The 18480-nt window shown below is 56.8% G+C and overlaps 1 long non-coding RNA gene across 1 annotated transcript; it reads right to left on the bottom strand.

Moving 5' to 3' along the window:
* Positions 1-7293: 7293 nt before the first annotated feature.
* On the bottom strand, positions 7294-15372 carry LOC141975966 (uncharacterized). Its single transcript, XR_012636037.1, has 4 exons — positions 15231-15372; positions 14620-14820; positions 12983-13120; positions 7294-7639 (listed from the first exon to the last, which is right to left on the bottom strand). It is a non-coding gene; the product is annotated as an uncharacterized LOC141975966 (long non-coding RNA).
* Positions 15373-18480: the final 3108 nt, after the last annotated feature.

The following is an 18480-nucleotide window of genomic DNA, read 5'->3' as shown; positions in this document are numbered from 1 at the left end:
CCTAATGTAGGGGAAGATTGCCCCGCCTCTGGGAAAGGAAGTAAACAGTGAGGTGGCAAAATTTGCAGATGATACAAAACTACTCAAAATAGTTAAGTCCAAAGCTGACTGTGAAGAGCTACAAAAGGATTTCACAAAGCCGGGTGAATGGGCAACAAAATGGCAGATGAAATTCAGTGTTGATAACTGCAAAGTAATGGACATTGGAAAACAATCCCAACTATACATACAGAGTGATGGGGTCTAAATTATCTGTTACCACTCAAGAAAGAGATCTAGGAGTCACTGTGGAGAGTTCTCTGAAAACATCCACTCAATGTGCAGCGGCAGTCAAAAAAGTGAAAAGAATGTTGGGCATCATTAAGAAAGGGATGGAGAATAAAACAGAAAATATCCTATTGCCTCTATATAAATCCCCGGTACGCCCACATCTTGAATACTGCGTGCAGATGTGGTTGCCCCATCTCAAAAAAGATATATTGGAATTGGAAAAGGTTCAGAGAAGGGCAACAAAAATAATCAGGGGTATGGAATGGCTTCCATATGAGGAGAAATTAATAAGACTGAACTTTTCAGCTTGGAAAAGAGATGACTAAGGGGGGATATGATAGAGGTATATAAAATCATGACTGGAGTGGAGAAAGTGAATAAGGAAGTGTTTACTCCTTCTCATAACACAAGAACTAGGGGTCACCCAATTAAATTAATAGGCAGCAGGTTTAAAACAAACAGAAAGAAATATTTCTTCACACAACGCACAGTCAACCTGTGGAACTCCTTGCCAGAGGATGTTGTGAAGGCCAAGACTATAACAGGGTTTAAAAAATAACTTGATAAATTCATGGAGGATAGATCCATCAATGGCTATTAGCCAGGATGGGCAGGGATGGTGTCCGTAGCCTTTCTTTGCCAGAAGCTGGGAATGAGCAACAGGGGATGGATCACTTGACAATTCCCTGTTCTCTTCATTCCCTCTGGGGAACCTGGCATTGGCCACTGTGGGAAGACAGGACACTGGGCTAGATGGACCTTTGATCTGACCCAGTATGGCCGTTCTTATGTCTGCTTACTGCTTCCTTTGGAGCAGCTGGTACTTAGGAGACAGAGCTAGATGGGCCATGGGTCTGATCCAGTCTGGCAGTCACTGTGTTCCTAGTCCAATATCCTGTCTCTGATGGTGGCCAGCCAGATGGTTCAGGTGAAAGTGCAAGAAACCCCCTAATGGGCACTGATAGTTTAACCTTCCCATTCAAGAAGTTCCTTCCTAACCCAGGCAGTTAGTGTTTGGCTATGCCCTGGAACATGAGGGGTTTACCCAGTACAGGTTTTGTCCCCTATCTAATGTAGCCACCTGAACACTGTTTATTGTCGCCAACAATAATGGGTACTGTAGTGAGATTTGTTTAACTCAAAGTTTATTTTTATAATGCCACTTTTTAGCACCTTTTCACTTTGTATTTATAACTTCTTTGGGGCGGGGCTGTCCGTTACTATGTATTTGTGCAGCACCTAGTACAGTGGGGCCTGACCTGGTTTAAACCACAATAGAAACGTTAAATAATAGAAGGTGAGACGCTCAGCACAGGCATTTGGGTCTGATTCACTGTAATTGGGACCATGGCAGCATTGCAGTGCATTTATTTCCTTCTCTCTCCCTCGCCACCCACCAATCGCTACCTTTTAAAATATTCTGGCTGTTCTTTCTTCCTCCCCGAAACCAAAGAATTTTTCCACACTTCTCTGGCAAAACAAAACAATCAAGTGTAATGAACCTATTGCTAATTGCAGTTTGAAGAGACGGTGGGCTGACATTAGTCAAACTGTAATTAACTTAGCACAACTCAACACCTTATGGAAGATTCAGAAAACAATTGTTCATTTCTGTTTTGTTTCCTGTTTTTCAGTTGCAATGTGGTAATCTTGGCCCCGATTCTAATCTCAGTGCCAGTGTAAAGCTGAAGTAACTCTGCCGATTTCAGTACAGTCATGCCAGTTCTCTGTTAGTATAACTGGGCTCAGAATCAGGCGAATGGCTGTCTGCTGGAGCCAGCCTGCAATGCCAGCCTGGCGATGAGAGAGTGAGCTGGGGCAGGTCTAGGACTGGGGCACTTCTGGAACATCAGCTGGTTGTCTACTCCAGCGTTTCTCAAATTTCATTGCACTGCAGCCCCCTTCTGACAACAAAAATTACTACACAACCATAGGCGCTGACTTCCCCTCTGTCCCCTGGGTGCTCAACCCCCCTCTGCCCTCGGCGCCACTCCCACTTCACCCCTTCCATGAGGCCCTGGCCCCGCCTCTTCCCCGCCTCCTCCCGAGCGTGCCACATTCCCGCTCCTCCCCCTCCCTCCTGGAGCGTACTAATGCCGCCAAACAGCTGTTTGGCGGCAGCCGGGCAGGAAACGCTTGGGAGGTAGGCAGAGGAGCGGGGACGCAGCATGCTCAGGGGAGGCGGAGGAGGAGGAGATGGGCCGGGGGGATGAGGGGTGCTCCAGCCCCAGAGCACTCATGGAGTCAGCGCCTAAGTACACAACCGCAGGAGGGGGGACCGAAGGCTAAACCCGCACCAGTCCTGCCGCCCTGGGCTGGGCGGGGCAGGGGCGGGGGAAAGCTGAAGTCCTTGCCTGACCCTCACTGCCCCAGGTGGTGGGGCTCGGGCGTCAGCCTCAGCCCCAGGCCCCAGCAAGTCTAATGCCAGCCTGGGCAACCCCGTTAAATCAGGGTCACGACCCCACAGTTTGAGAATCGCCGGTCTACTCCATTCCAGTTCGTCACACGTGTGCAGGCCCCCTGAAGGCAATGGGACTGTACCGGTCCTGTGGGCCCTACAGACATGGGAAGGCAAGAGGAGTCGCACAGCTGTCTCGAAGGGAAGAGCCTCGCCTACAGACCCTGTAGGGCTCGTGCTGTGCGAGGAGGCGTGAGGCTGAGGGGAATTTGCAGGGGGAATTTGCAGGGCAGGCACTTACAAGGTTACAAGCTGCTTTGTGTGAACTGAGAGACGATAAAGGTGGAAGCCAGTGACGCCATGCTTCCCGAGTCACTGTTCATCACGAGCTGCCTCTCAAGGGGATGCATTGCGAACGTGTCTAGCATTGGCTGGAGCCCATGTCGCAAGCCATGGCAAGCAAGGAGCCTGTACAGAGTCCAGCCCAGGTGCTCCAGGGAGCTCCCCAGCTGGACAGAGGGAGTCCTCGGGCCTCCATGCAGACGTGTGACCGGGTGGTATACCACAGGGCAGGGGTCTCCTGTTTTGCTCATGGGTGTGAGAACCCGCACCCTAACCCAGGCCTCCCCACACTGCGACCCCCTCTGTCTCTTCTCTGTGATCTAGCCCCCTTCCCCCGCTATCGGGACCTTCCTATCCCCTCCCCTGTGGTAGCGCAGCCTGGTGGCGTACAGCCCCCGTGGGTGTTGTGTTGACTCTGGCTCTGCCTCTGTTCCAGGAAGGGGCCTGCACCAAGCTGGACGAAGACATCTTGGATATCCCACTAGACGATCCGGACGCCAATGCAGCAGCAGCCAAAATCCAGGCCAGTTTCCGTGGTCACATGACTAGGAAGAAGATAAAAGGGGGAGAAATAGACCGCAAAAGCAAGGACCCTGAGTGTGCGAGCAGCACCCGTGTAGGGGACCTACGCAACGGAGACTAGACAGCCAGGTGAGCTCCCGACCACGCTGGCCTGCTGTCCCAGGGGCTGGAGCGGCTTGGCCTGCCATCCTCCCCGAAATGGGTACATCAGGAACGCTGACCTGCACATGTGTGCTGTGGGGCAGTGACCTTCAGGGCACAGAGCCCCCTTGATTCCCAATGGGCCAAATCCTGACATCCTTTTTTGAGCTGATTCCTGGACTTAACAGCCCATTGACTTGACTGGGACTGAAGGGTGCCCAGCACCGAACCCCAGGCAAGCTGCTGTAACCCAGCAGAAAACGTATACAGCTTCCCCGCCCACCACCAGCCTGTTCTCTTTGGGAGCAGCGGCATGGGGGTGATCTCCAGGACAAAATGAAAAATGGGGGTTTCCTGAGCCCTCATACAGCACTTTCCCTCCAGGGCCCCAAAGGAGAGGCAGGATCATTATCCCTGTTTCAGAGAAGGGGAAACTGAGGCACACGGGCAGTGACTTGCCCAAGATCACCAACCGGGGCTGTTGCAGAGCTGGGAATAGGGCCTAGATTCTCTCCAGACTAGGGATGGAGAAGTCTGTTTGGGTAAGATCAGCTGGCTGAAGCCTTCACCCCACCCTGAACGTGTATCAAACCTTCCAAAGTTTGAGAAAGTTCAGCAAACTTTCTCTGTACGAGGTTCTGGCTTTGCGCTGCTGCCACAGCATTGACTGGTCCCACCCTGGGCACAGAAGGGGTCAGAGAGAGACAGTTTCCATAGAATTTCTGACCTGATTGAAAACCGCAAGTACCAGAAAGTCATGGGTTCTGGGAAATTTCTAGTTCAGGCTTGTAGAGCAGAGAATCCTCTGGTTCGGGACATGTCGGGGGGCTGATCTGAAAGGTACCTCGAGACCTGAGACTGTCCCATGCTGATCTCAATATAACAGACGCTAGTGTCTAGCCAATGGGGTCATTGATAGTCGGGCTTGCTGGGGATGTCTGCACTGCAGCTGGGAGCCTGCCTTGCAGCCTGGGTAGACAGACGAGCGCTTGCTCGGCTTGAGCTAGTGCACTAAAAATAGCAATGTGGACGTGGCGGCACGGGCTAGCCACCTGCGTACATGCCTGCCCCACCTCCTGGGTCCCCGTGTGGGCGGCTAGACCGTGCCGCCAAGCTGACAGTGTTATTTTTAGCACACGAGGCTGAGCGGAGCTAGCGCATGTCTATCTACCCGGGCTGGAAGGGACACCTGTTGTGGCCCCCAAGGGAAGGAATAAGGGGTCTCTAGCGGAGGCTATGGAGCCTGGCTCTCTCTCTCTTGGACAGATTGGAGCCCCTCCTGCTCCAGTCAGATCAGCAGAGCGGGGGCCCTGGTTGAATCCGTGGAGCCTCTGCTGCCCCGTCCCTGGCTGCAGGTGCCCCTGCTTGGCTGGCCTGGCAGAACATGAACATGGGACAGGAGGTGGGGAACTTGGCGGGGGGAGCCTAGGCAGTATAGGCTTGAGGCTGACAATCCCCATCCCTGACCCACGCAGACAGATTGACACTCCTGGCAGGGTGGAAAAGTTTGACCCTCTCTCTTTTCTGTTTTGCTAGAGATCACACCAAAAGCAAGATTTTCTATTTCCCAGGGCCCCCCACTGCTCCCCCACCCCCATTATCTCCCTTTGCCAGGGCTCCTCTTCCCCACAGCAGCTTTCCACGCGGAGGGGTTTGGGGGAGCAGCGGGGGATCGAGAGGCAGCACTGGCTGGTGAAGTGAGAACCAGCCAGGCAGCTTGAATAGAAGCATTCTCGCCTCCCCTGGTGTCCCTCTCTCCAAGCAGGATTTGCACAGGCCAGGCTCTGGCTTCCTTCCCACCAGCCGCAAAATGGACCCAGTGACTGGGTGGCTGCGGAGCAGGGAGGTGATCACGGGCCAAGGCCAATGTTCAGGCCATGTTCTCCAGGGCCTCCCGCCCACTGGGGTGTCACCTTGTCCCCCCATGCTCGCGTATCCCTCCCCTCATTGAAAGAGCGACTGGTGTTTCCTGTGTTTCCGGGAGGGGCCCAAGGTGCTTCTCTGCAGGCTGCCAGGTATTGCCGTGGGCTCCCCAGGCTGCAGGCTGCAGTAGCCGCCTGTCTTCCCTCTGCAGGAGCGTGTGCTGTTTGCTGGCACCATTGCACGGCCAGACCCGGGCGGCATGGCCCCCTTCTCACCAATGGGAAGAAAAGAACAGTTGCTGGGGGGAGGGGTGCAGAATGAGGCGAATTAAAGCAGACCCAGAGCGACGCAACCAGGCCAAGAGGGGTCGTTAGCTCAGCCCGACCACCACGAGGGGGACACTGAGCGACATCGGGCCAGCCGTGCGCCCCGTTAACAAAATGGCCGGATGGCTGCAGCACGTGGCCACCCAGATGCCCCCGCCCCAGGCTGTGCAGCCCAATGCGGATGGGACGGGGCTGTGTGTGCAGGGACGTGCCATGTGCAGTGTGCCAGCCCAGGCTCTGGGGAGCTCGCTGTCTGCCAGAGGGGCACAGAGACAGCGGGAGGCATGGGGAAGCCCAGCGGCTGGGGTTCACTCAGTGCTGTTTTCGCCTTTTCCCCTGGCCTGCTGCTTCCCTCTTCTCTTCTATGCTAGGTGGAGAAGGGACTTGAGTGAGGCGGGCTGGACTTTGCAGGCTCCCAGGGCCAGTAGGGCGTCAGGAGGGTTTGAATGAGGAGGGGGGTTCCCTGGCAGAGGGCAGTCATGCCCTGCATGTGGGGGCCCAGAGGAGAGAGTGGGAGATGGACGTGAGTGGGGTGCTGAGGCTGCTGTCGCTGGGGTGAGGGTGGGCAGAATGAGAAAGGAGATCCCAGCTATGGGCTGTGTTGAAGGGGGATGCAGTGGGGGGTTTGGTGGAGGGCTTCCAAGAGGGAGGGAAGTGATGTGGTCTGATTGACTGTCACCTCCTGCGGGCTGCCTTTCATACTACCCCTCCCTTGGCGCTCTCGGCGTGCATTGCCCGTGTGTGTCACACGCCTACCAAATGCCAATATAATGGAAAACAACCCCACCGTGCTCCCTGTTCCCTAGGCAGTCTGCATCTTATGCCACCAATGCACTTGGCCCGAGGTGACCATGGAGCTCGCCGAACCCAGCAGACTTACAGCAGGGATGTCTGTGGCTCACTATATGTCTCCCGTAGGTGTGCTCCTGGCTCTGGTCCCAGACCACCCCCTTGCTGTCCCCTTCTGGCCTGGTTTGTCCTGAGCCTGCCTGGGCACTTGTCCCAGTTGTGTTATGTCACTCAGACTCGCTGTGGGGACCACAGTGCTTTTGCTGTTTCTAATGTAAAACCCTTGCCTGCAGTGGGTGCTGATGGGAGGCTGCGTTTCAGAGGGGTGGCGGGATCCCTGTACTGTAGTACGTGGTTTTTAAGCATATGGGGTCTGAAGAGCGATCTAAATGCAAGCTGGGATTGTTGTTGATTCTGCATATGGACTAGGCAAGTTATCCACTTCATGCCCGGCCCTGCAGGGAGACCATGTATCTGCCCCTGGGACCAACCTTGATGGGTATCAGAATTAGGGTAATGAGCCATCCACCTGTTTGGCAGCTGGCTCCCTCTGCCCACTTCCTTCCTCTGCAGAGCACCTGCCACCCCCTCCAGCTCCTCATATGGAGCCTTCCCGCAGCTCTGCCTGCTTGCCTCCTGCCAGTTCTACCCGCCTACACAGCACCGCAGGGGCTAGCTGCTTCTGCCTCAATTCCCAGTCTCCCCCCTGACCTGAGCACTTCTGCTCCCATAAAGGCCATTCTGATTCCCTGTGTCTCCAGCAAATCAGGCTCACCAAACTTCATGAAATTGGCTTTAAAATCATAAGATTATGTAAAAATAACAGATTTGGGGTTATTTTTAGTTACCTTCTGCTTTTTGAGCCTTTAGGGTGCACCGGGGTCACATTTTGAAGCTTTCTGCACAACCATGAGGACGAGAAGCTTCATTTTTCTTTAAGAGTGAAGGCTGAAATCTTCACGTATCCACTTAACTCCAGGAGCTGAGGCTTTAAGGAAAACAATTATCATGAGACTTGTGACAAAATCGTGAGAGTTGGCAACGCTGCGTTTTACTTCTGTTTAAAGGCTAGTTACTTTCCAGAAGGCTCTTAAGCACAGCACTACAGTGACTGAACTGCGGTTCTCGCAGAAGAATATTTAAAACCAAACACCAAGAAAATACTATATTGTAAAGCTGAGAAAACAACGGAGACGTCTGAGGTATATGAGGGCCACGGCAGGCAGGAAAGGAAAATAAACAAGCAGAGGCGCTCCGGACAGCTCTTCCTTTAGAAAGGAAGTTGGAGGGTCAAATCTTCTAGTCCTTAATCAACTAAAACTTTGATTGTCATCAGTGCCTCCACTCAGAGATAGAAGCATCACAGTGACTGTGTGATAACACGTGCGGTCAATAACGATACGTCATACTTAAATATCTGAGCCATAGACTATCAGGGTTGGAAGGGACCTCAGGAGGTCATCTAGTCCAACCCCCTGCTCAAAGCAGGACCAAACCCCCATTTTTGCCCCGGATCCCTAAGTGGCCCCCTCAAGGATTGAGCTCACAACCCTGGGTTTTGCGGGCCAATGCTCAAACCACTGAGCGATCCCGCCCCCCAATATCTTTGAGGACCTGGGCCTTAGAATCCTATCGGGTATAGCATGGGGTAGTATAGCTTTAAAGAGTTTGTGAGCCCACTACCGGTGCTCTCTGGGTTTGTTCAGCAGGAAGCCCGCCAGGACAGCATTGTGTGTGTAACTAGACCAGGCCAGTTGTGTGTTGTTAGGGTATCTGGAGCTCATGGTGGCCGTATGATTCCTGCATGTTACACTCGTGTAAAGAGCGAGAAACACAAGCTGGCCTGTTGGCAATGGGGTGGCTGAGCAGCTGAGGCTGGCTTGCACAAGCGGGCGTGGAAAGCAGCTTTTTAGCTGACTCACTAGTGTATTTGCACCAGCAACGGTGCAGCGTGCACGGTTACTGACGCTGCAGGAGGCAGCATTCCTGCCCCCCTTCCGCCCACCGCTGCTGGAGCGAGGCAATTAGCAGAGCCTGCGGAGGCCCTGACTGCGCCTTTGTGAGCTAGGATCCCTCAAGTGTACGAATGTGTTGAGACAAATTAACTTAACTCTGCACCTGCCAATACATTTTACAGCAGCTTCATTTTGCTGGGACTGGTGCCTTGGGCAAGGCCTGCGTACACCCCCCCGCCCACACAAAGAAAGTTTCAAAATTTCTAAAACTAGCTGATTGGCTTCCCCTCCCTGAACGGCTCCTCCTGGAGGGATTCAACCCTTAGTGGCTTCCGCTGGCCCCCCCCCCCAAGAGAAACAGTCTAATCAAGGGGGGAGGGATAGCTCAGTGGTTTGAGCATTGGCCTGCTAAACCCAGGGTTGTGAGTTCAATCCTTGAGGGGGCCATTTAGGGATCTGGGGCAAAAATTGGGGATTGGTCCTGCTTCAAGCAGGGGGTGGGACTAGATGACCTTCTGAGGTCCCTTCCAACCCTGATATTCTATGATTCTATGAAGGGGCAGGAGCAGTAGCCGGTGACTGATGTGACCAGATCAGGCTACTGGTCACTTAATTCTCTCTTGGGTTTAGAAACTGGGATTATTCATCCCACATTGACTGCAGGACACTCCGTGCCTACCCAGGCAGGGCCTGATCTTCAGGACCAGCTGCGTTTGGATCTGTTATTCTGGGAACATAACCTCTGCTTGTGCGCGTGGGAATTGGCATCTGGAATAGATGACCCCACTCCTGCAAGTGTTGTACGCCGATATGGAGTCTGCAAACAAAATGACTTCTGCGCAGAGCTCTGGCTGGGGTGGTGGGGGCAGGGCTGGCTCCAGGCACCAGCTTTCCAAGCAGGTGCTTGGGGCGGCAATCAGAACGGGGCGGCAGGCCGTGTGCCGTGGCGGCGATTCGGCGGCCGCTCCGCCGCTCTTCCCGCCACGACAGCTTTTGTGCGGCAGCTCCGCCGCTCTTCCGGGGGTGGCGGCAATTCAGCGGCGACTGCTTGGGGCGCCAAAATTGGTAGAGCCGCCCCTGAGTGGGGGCCCCTTTTTTCTGGCTTCTGACAAATGTAAATAATATTTCACGTAAAAGCACTTTTTTGGTCTCTGGTCCCTGGGCCAAATCTCCTTATTCTGAACTGGGAACACACTCCAGCCCTGAGAGAGAGACAATAGACTTAGCGGCTGTAGGGGGACATAAAATACGAGTCACTTACTAAAACGGCTTCGCCCCTCTTTATTACTTGTGTTACCTGGGAGCCCCAGTCATGGAGGGGGACCCGTTGTGGCAGGCGCAGTACAACCACAGAACAAAAAGACAGTCCCTGCCCCAAAGAGCTTGCAGTTCACGTTACGGTGTGTGGGGCAGGAGAAGTTAAACAACGCTATTCAGACCAGCCTCCTGCCGCGTCATGGGATGTGGGACTGTTGCCTTGGGAGGATACACAGCAGGTTTCAGGACTGAGGCCTTGGCATGGACTTTAGAGATGTTAAACTCATCCCGCTCCCAGAACACTTTCAGCTGGGTTTCACGCAGTCTCCCAGGGAGCAGAGCCGCGGGGTTTGTGAACTGCTGAGATGCGCTAGACCAGCCTCCATGTGACACACAGCCTCCATGGTGGCCGTATGCACAAGCAGATTTCCGTGCCCTGCTAGCAGGTTGGGCTGCAGGTTTCTCTTGGGGTGTCTCACTTTTATTCTCCCCACCTGGCTGTTTCTCAGCAGCACCCACGGGGGGCTAGCTGCTCAGTCACAAAGCCAAAGGTTTGCCTAGAGAGGGTTTCCTCATACACTTCCCTCTGGGGCCCTAGTGCAGCCAAGTTACCAAAGCTGTTCGCACCTTCGCAGCCATACCCCAGGTCACAGCTGGGTTCCTGGCAGCTGGCTGTAGATTCTATCCATGGTACTTAGCTGGCCTCTAGTACCCCTGCATCTGGGCACTTCACAATCTTCAGTGCACTGTGCACCAGGGCAGGGCAGTTACCCCATTGCACAGGTGGGAAACTGAGGCACTGAGTGACTGGCCCAGGGCCACGCAGGGGCAGAGGGGCTCTGTAGCAGAGCAGAGAATTGATCCCAGCTCTCCCATGGCCTAGGGTAACTAGGCCCTCCTACCCTCAGTGCTGCCCTTTGCAAAGGCCACTCTCCTCTCTGGCTTGCAGGACGCTGGCTTCCTGTCTCATCCTCCCCAGTGTGTCCGATCTGTGTCCCTTGCTTGTGAGAGACAGGCTCATGGTCTGCTGGGGTCCTGCACCCCCTTCATGCTCTGATGCTGGAAGAGGTTCCCTGGCCGGATTCTCCTCTCACACCAGTGTAAATCGGCAGTAACGTCAGTGCAGCCAGCAGCAAGCTTTGTATGCCCGGGGAGGCCCCCGTACAACCTGGTGCTTGTACACTAGGGCCTGAATCCTGTTGTCACCACTGTAACTCCTGCCGTACTCCAGAGATCAGAGCAGAATTGGGCCCAGCGGGTCTGGTCCGAATGCGAGAAAGGCCGGAGCTGCATTCCCTGCTCTTCCCTGACTGAGTTAGCGGGGGCGGGGGGTGGAAAGGCAGCGGGGGCAGCTGCCTGCTGCTAGTGGGTGTGGGAGGGTTTCTGTCCTGCAGGCTCTCGCCCGCTGCACCTGAAGTCAAACCAAGGAGGAGGCGCAGCTGTACGCCCTAGTTTTGCATTGCAGCAGAGTAGCAGTTCGCATGGAAACCAGCAGTAACTCCCGAGAGGTGGCAGAGGCCCTCGATTGGAATTTAATTTCTCCCTTAGCAACGCCGTCCTAACTGCCTCACATCAGCCCATGCTATTTTTAAAAGCCGGGTTACAGTCTCCTGGCAGGAAAGGTAAATATAATGGAGACAATTAGAGCCGGCTGCAGTGGGCTCAATCTTGCCCTGATTTCCCGGGCTGCAGCCTGCCGCCTTCAGTGAGGTCCCGTGAGGGGCGCTGACTCAGACCCGGTGCCGCTTTGGTTTCAGGGTTAGATTTAGTTTGTAAATGGGGCGGGCCAAATCCTGAGCTGTTCACTGCTGTAACTCCCTGGCTGTCCATGGCCTTGTCCTGGATTTACACCACTGCCCCTGAGATCAGACTCTGGCCCTTGGCGGTGGAGCCCTGTGCCATGGGAGTCCACAAGTGAGCACTGACTCTGGCTACCCCTATACAGATGGGTGGGGGGTGGGAAGGGGGCAGGAAGTGGGGAGTTCATGGCACACCTAGACAGTGGCAACCAGACTCTGGTGCTGATTGTAGGGCATATCACCTTCATAGGCAGGGGTAGTCACTGACTGCCCCTGGATTGCTACACTCTGCTTCACTTCGTTATTATGCCGCTTAGGGAAGCAGGGGCTAATTTTAGGCAAGTGCACCCTGGCTGATAATGAAGAGTTTGCCTCTTCTTGGGTGTGTTTTTTTGCTTCACAACTGAATTAAGCAATGCTAGCTGGTGACTTTGCCATGGTAACGGCCGAGTTGGGGAAAGAGCGCAGGGTTGAGAGAGAGAGAGTGTGTGTGTGTTTGTGCGCGCGTGCAGGGTGATGCGAATGCAGGGCCTTGGGTTGTGTGATAATGAATAAAAGATGAACAACGAAAGGCGAAGCTGCAGCTGGGTATCATGCTGAATGAGGCAGGTTGTTTCGAAACTGGAGTTGAGCAGCTAAGTCAATGCCCTTCCCCTGCGGCAGGCGGGAGCGTTGTGGAGGGCCTGCCCTGGTGGGCCTGGGCTATGGGAAGTTTGTAGGGTGACAAGGAAGGGGAACTGCTATGCTCATGAGCCAGTCGGTGTGTCAGGATCATGAGTACAGTGCTGGAGTTGCATGTGTGGGGCGCTGGTAATTGCTCATTAAGAACAGTTTTGATCCCTTCACTCCCGGGGGAGCCGGGGATGGCGGCGGAGTTTCTCTTGACTTGTACTGGTGAGAGAGCAGGCTCATGCCCGGGGCCACAGTGAAGGAGCAGAGAGTGGAGTGGGCAATGCGGAGCTGTGCGGCCCTTGACACTGGGCAGAGGAGCTGTCTGTGGCTTTGGCCAGTGGCAGGAGTAAAAGCTGGCCCCTAAAGAGCCCCCATTCTATAAGTGGGGGAGGCAGGAGCTGAAGGAGGGAACAAATCCTTACCCAGGCCAGCTGCAGCAGGGCAGAGCCAGGCTGGTAGCCCCTTTCAGACTGCACAGAGCCAGGGGACTCACCCGGGAAATCTTTGCACTGTTTTCACTCAGCCCAGCCCTGTTCGGAACGTCTGTCCCCACTAACTGCCCTGGTGGGATTTCTGCTCTGTGGGCACACTCACACCTGCCCCGAGTGCTGCAATAGGCCCTGCATCCCTGCCAGGGGTGTGTAGTACCTGGGACACTGAGAGGATGCTCCAGTCTGAAAGGAATGTGGCAGGGTGGCTCGGCCCCAGAGCATCTCTCCAAGGGCCAGGAAACAAGCATTCCAGGTCATGCAAAGCGTCATGGTTCTGCGAGCTGTTTTTCTTTCGCTGTGGAATGAAATAGAGAGTGAGTGCGAGCAGGTGAGGACACCCCCGCCTCGAACGTTGGCTGATTAGGGCCCTCACGTGGGCTGTGGCAGACTCGAGGTCAAGTCCCCTTCTGCCCCAATAAACAGGTTATGGACACAACCTCCCTCTCCTGTTGGAGCTGGTCCACTTTGTATAAATCATTAATAGTCATTGCACCAGAGATGGAGCCTGACCAGGCTACAGCATCTCTCTGGGATTCGATGAATAGTTAATTATTTATACAAAGTGGACCAGCTCTGACAGGAGACACTGACTGACTCAAGCGCAGGGTGGCTCACCTGGGACGTAGGAGGTTCAAGTCCTTGCACTGCCTATGCTTCACAGGCTCTTAGCTTTTCTGGGGTGGGCCACTCTCATCTTGGCCAGAAATTCCATCCTTGGCTTGAGCATCCTCCCCAGGGAAAGTTTTGTCAAAACCGCAGGGCTGGCTCTAGGCACCAGCCAACCAAGCAGGTGTCCAGGGCAGCAAATGTAAAAGGGCGGCAGGTTGTTGGACTCTGGGGTGGCAATCAGTCAGTCGCCAGCAGCAATTCGGTGGCCGCACCATCACTCCGCCTCCGTGTTCGGCGGGCAGGATTCTGCCTCCCCGTTCGGCGGCAAGTTTTGGGGGTTTTTTTTTTGCCGCTTGGGGCGGCAAAAACGCTGGAGCCAGCCCTGCAAAACCGCTATGTTTCTGGGAAGGTTTAGTGTTGATGAATTGGCATTTTGCAACCCCCCCCCCCCAAAAAAAAAAAAGTCTTTGGCAATTGGGCTCCCTAACCAATCTAAGTGCCTGACAGCTTGGTGCTCATTTCTCCAGCTCGTCACAGCAGTGAGGTGCCCGGAGCTGAATACAGGGTAGCGATCCGGCCACTTCAGAGCACTGTAGGTCAGAGGCCTGAGGCCTGAGTCCATAGGCGGGTGCTTCATTCAGCACCTCAGCTGGTGTAAATCAGCACAGCTCCACAGACATAGAGGGAGCTGAGGATCTGGCCCTGTTCCTGGAAAGCGTCCCATGTCCGTCCCTGCAGCACTGCCAGCAGGTGGTTGTCTGAAAGCTAACAGCACCATGCCTCCGAGCAGCTGCCAGCAGCCATCTGGAGCCAGAGTCCCTCTCTGCCCACACAGCCTCAGCGGGAACGAAACCCAGTCCACCCTGTGACTCCAGCTCGTGACGGAAAAACAGCGACACTCAGCCCCTAGAGCACACCTGCTTCCGCCGGCTCAGCCCCTTGGCGCTTGCATCCCGACCCAGTCTCTCCTCCCAGCGCTGAGGAACACAGGCCTGCCTCTCCCCAGCCTCAGCCCCAACCCACAGGGCTCAGCCTGTGGCCCCAACACCTCACTGGTGCAGCTCCAGGCTCTGCTCACCAGGGATGGTGCTCACCAGGTGCGGTAGCTCCACCCAGAACCTCAAAGGGGCTGGGACCTCTTCTAAGACCCAGCGTTAACAGCCGGTCATGTTTGGGTGGCTGTACCTGGCCGCTGTCCCTGGCTGGCGAGCTGTCAGAGGCGGGCTGCCTAGCCACTGCTACTGCAGCCCCTCTGGCTGGTGCCTGCCCTGGCACATGCCCCCACTCAGGACCCTTGTCTCTCAGGCTTATGCTCATGCTGGGTCCCTTGCTGCCTGGCTGGCCGCAGGTCACACGTTGCTCCTGCATTTTCCTGGAGTGACATTCCTACAATGAAAAAAGAACAGGCGGACTTGTGGCACCTCAGAGACTAACAAATGTATTAGAGCATCAGCTTTCGTGAGCTCCAGCTCACTTCATTCCTACAATGGTTGCTTCTTGGCCGCCCCATCCCGTATAACACCTGCCGGAACAGTATTGCAGGCCTTTTCCTCGGGCAAGGAATCCAAAGCCTGGTGGGGTTTTCGTTTGGGGTTCTGTCCATTTTAACTGTGTGTATGTGGGGGGCCGGGGGGGGGGGTAAAGCAACGGAAGGGCGGAGGGGGACACCACCGCGCAACCAGGGGGAAACGCAAGGAGAAGCCAGCCCACTCAGTGACTTTATGCAACACCAAACCCGGGCCCAGCCAGTCTCTAGGGCAAACGCTCCCCCCCGCCCCTCAGCGCGTGTTCAAAACCTGTTGCTAGTCTGCTGGGTCCCCGGGGACTTCATTATTCTCTGCCGAATGTCGGCTTTTTAATTTCAGAACAGCTTCGTTGGCGTCGGTGAGGAGACGGCAAACAGGCTGGACGTGCAGCGATTGCCAATAGCAACAGCTCCAGGGGCCGCTGGGTGGGTGGGGGTGCTGGGGGGGGGCTGTGTGTGTGTGTGCGCGCGCGCGCGCTTGCGTGCCTGAGTGTGCAAATGTCACCTGCACGCTGGCCTAGCAAGATGCAGTCCGTCCCCCCCCCCCCGGCCATGGCTTCTTTAATAAGGGGAGATTAGCTCCAGCTGAGTGCCATTAGGTAAACTACTGTAAGGCCCTGCTGCTGCCCCTGGCTAGGGAGGATTCGGGCAGATTATGCTGTAATAGCCCCTTGGCACTGTGGTGGATGGGGGCCTGGCGCTTGTTGCTAACTAATCCAGCTTTTCCTAACCCAGCGAGGAGCTGTCGCCTCAAGTGCAGGGTAGAGTTGAGCCAGCGAGACAGGCCAGCAAAGGAACGGGGAGGGGGCGAAGTCGCAGAGTCCTTTGGGGAAGGGAAGCGACACAGACAGGTCCTCGAGAAGGGGGCTAGAACAGCCTCCCCTCCCCTGGTCTGGCAGGCCAGGGGGGCGTTAGTGCTGGGAGCCGTCGGACCCATGTGGAGCCCTGGAAATCCCGTGGGAAGCCGCGCTTCTCCCATGGCTGGGCTAGCAGCAGGGAAGCCACCTGGCGAGAGGCTGATGGGGGGTAAAGACTTGCCCTTGAGGCTCACAGGCAGCGTTCCCTCTAATTCTTCCCACCCATGCGTGCAATGAATTTTGTTACGTGTGACACATCACCTTCATCTTGGGGCACATAAAATCCATGGGGTGAGAGTGAGGCTGAGGGGTTTGGAGTGTGGGAGGGGGCTCAGGGCTGCAGCAGAGGGTTGGGATGTATGGGGAGTGAGGGCTCTGGCTGGGGGTGCGGGCTCTGGGGTGGGGCTGGGGATGAGGGGTTTAGGGTGCAGGCTGCCCCAGGGCTATGGCAGGAAGGGAGGACTCCCCGCAGCTCTCTCTCCCCGCAGCAGCACCTGGGCTGGTAGGGAGAGGTGCCTGTCCCCACTGCGGAAGCTCCGGGGCTGGGGCCGCAGGTTAGGTGCTTCTCCCCCGGCCGTGGCAGGTCTGGGGCCGGGGCTGGCTTGGGGCCAGGGGAGGGGCGCCTCTCCCCCGGCTGTGGCAGGTCTGGGGCCAGGTCTGGGTTGGGGCCAGGGGAGGGGCGCCTCTCCCCCGGCCGTGGCAGGTCTGGGGCCGGGGCTGGCTTGGGGCCAGGGGAGGGGCGCCTCTCCCCCGGCCGTGGCAGGTCTGGGGCCGGGGCTGGCTTGGGGCCAGGGGAGGGCTCCTCTCCCCGGCCGTGGCAGGTCTGGGGCCGGGGCTGGCTTGGGGCCAGGGGAGGGGCGCCTCTCCCCCGGCCGTGGCAGGTCTGGGGCCGGGGCTGGCTTGGGGCCAGGGGAGGGGCGCCTCTCCCCGGCCGTGGCAGGTCTGGGGCCGGGGCTGGCTTGGGGCCAGGGGAGGGCTCCTCTCCCCGGCCGTGGCAGGTCTGGGGCCGGGGCTGGCTTGGGGCCAGGGGAGGGGCGCCTCTCCCCCGGCCGTGGCAGGTCTGGGGCCGGGGCTGGCTTGGGGCCAGGGGAGGGGCGCCTCTCCCCGGCCGTGGCAGGTCTGGGGCCGGGGCTGGCTTGGGGCCAGGGGAGGGCTCCTCTCCCCGGCCGTGGCAGGTCTGGGGCCAGGTCTGGGTTGGGGCCAGGGGAGGGCTCCTCTCCCCGGCCGTGGCAGGTCTGGGGCCAGGGCCGGGTTGGGGCCAGGGGAGGGGCGCCTCTCCTTCGGCCGCGGCAGGTCCAGGGCTGGGCTGGGGCCAGCAGGGAGAGGCCCCTCTACCCACTGTGACAGGTCTCCCCACCACAGCCCTGAGCGCCTGCGTGGCACTTAATAGGCTGCTGCACGGCCACGCAGCTTAGGGGGAATTTAACTCCCAGGACAGCACCCGCTGCAGTGGAAGCTCTGCCAGCCTTTGACAGGGTACAGCCCCCATGCCAGGCCAGCTCTGCCCTCCTCTGACCCCTGGCATTCCAGCACAGCCTGGCTGGGCCTCACGGACAGATGGCTCCTTGGGCTGACTACACGCTCGCCCTAAACTCCTTTTGTTGCAAGCGGCCACCTCCCTGCCTTGGCCAGGCTCTGCAGAAGGAGTGGAGGCTGGCTGGGGTTTCCTTCCCCCACGGGGGAGGCTGCAGCGCAGTGCCCAGGCCTCACGGTTTGTTTCTACTTGCAGTGGCTGAGACGGGATGGATGGAGCATCCCCTTTGCAGAGAAGACACCGCCCAGCCCCGTTCCTGATTCCCCCCGACTGACACCCATCACCATTCAGAAGAAACATTGTCCCATGGAGCCTGGGCTTGGAGACATGCAACTCTCCGGCCTCCCCAGGAAACCCCTTGGATTTCAGTGTCCCCCTTCACTTCCGCTTAGCCTGGCAATGTGACATCCTGCCTCCTCCCAGAGTATAGACCCCTGCCCCCCCTGCATCTCCCACTCCTCCTTCCCCTACAGCTCCATCACCCCCCAGAGGGTGCACATCCCCACCCTCACTCCCATTCCGCTCTGGCAGAGTCCAGGCTCTCTCAGGGTATGTCTACACAGCAAAGAAAAACCTGGGGCAGCCAACTCGGGCTCATGGGGCTCGGGCTGCGGGGCTGGTTCATTGCTGTGTGGACTTCCGGGCTCGGGCTGCAGCCCAGGCTCTAGGACCCTGTGGGGTGGGAGGGTCCCAGAGCTCGGGCTCTGGAAGTCTACACAGCAATGAAAGAGCCCTGCAGCCCCACGAGCCCGAGTCGGCTGCCCCAGGTTTGTCTTTGCCCAGTCGACATAGCCTTAGGGGCAGCCTGTATTTCTGATAGCCCCCCTCGGCGGGCTCCTCCCGCCAGCCCCAATCGGTCACAGAGGTGGACTGCCCAGTCGGTCAGCTGCAGCCTGGCGTCCGCCTAGCCCCCTTGCATGCTGCATGACACTTCGTTCTTTGCACTCGCCTTCCTAGGCCAGGTAACATTTCCCTCCGCCACCCAGCCCCACTCTTCGCCCCACTGCCAGTCAGGGCTGGGACTCTGGCTTTGAAAAGTCTCAGCTGCTTTTCTAGCATAGAGTTTGGTTTGGTTTGGGTTTTTTAGCCCCCTTTTTAATAGTAACCAGGGCCTCACTTGAATTCCTATT

This window comes from Natator depressus, chromosome 22, assembly GCF_965152275.1.
Source record: "Natator depressus isolate rNatDep1 chromosome 22, rNatDep2.hap1, whole genome shotgun sequence".
Taxonomy (NCBI): domain Eukaryota; kingdom Metazoa; phylum Chordata; order Testudines; family Cheloniidae; genus Natator; species Natator depressus.
This window is presented reverse-complemented; position numbering and strand designations above follow the sequence as displayed.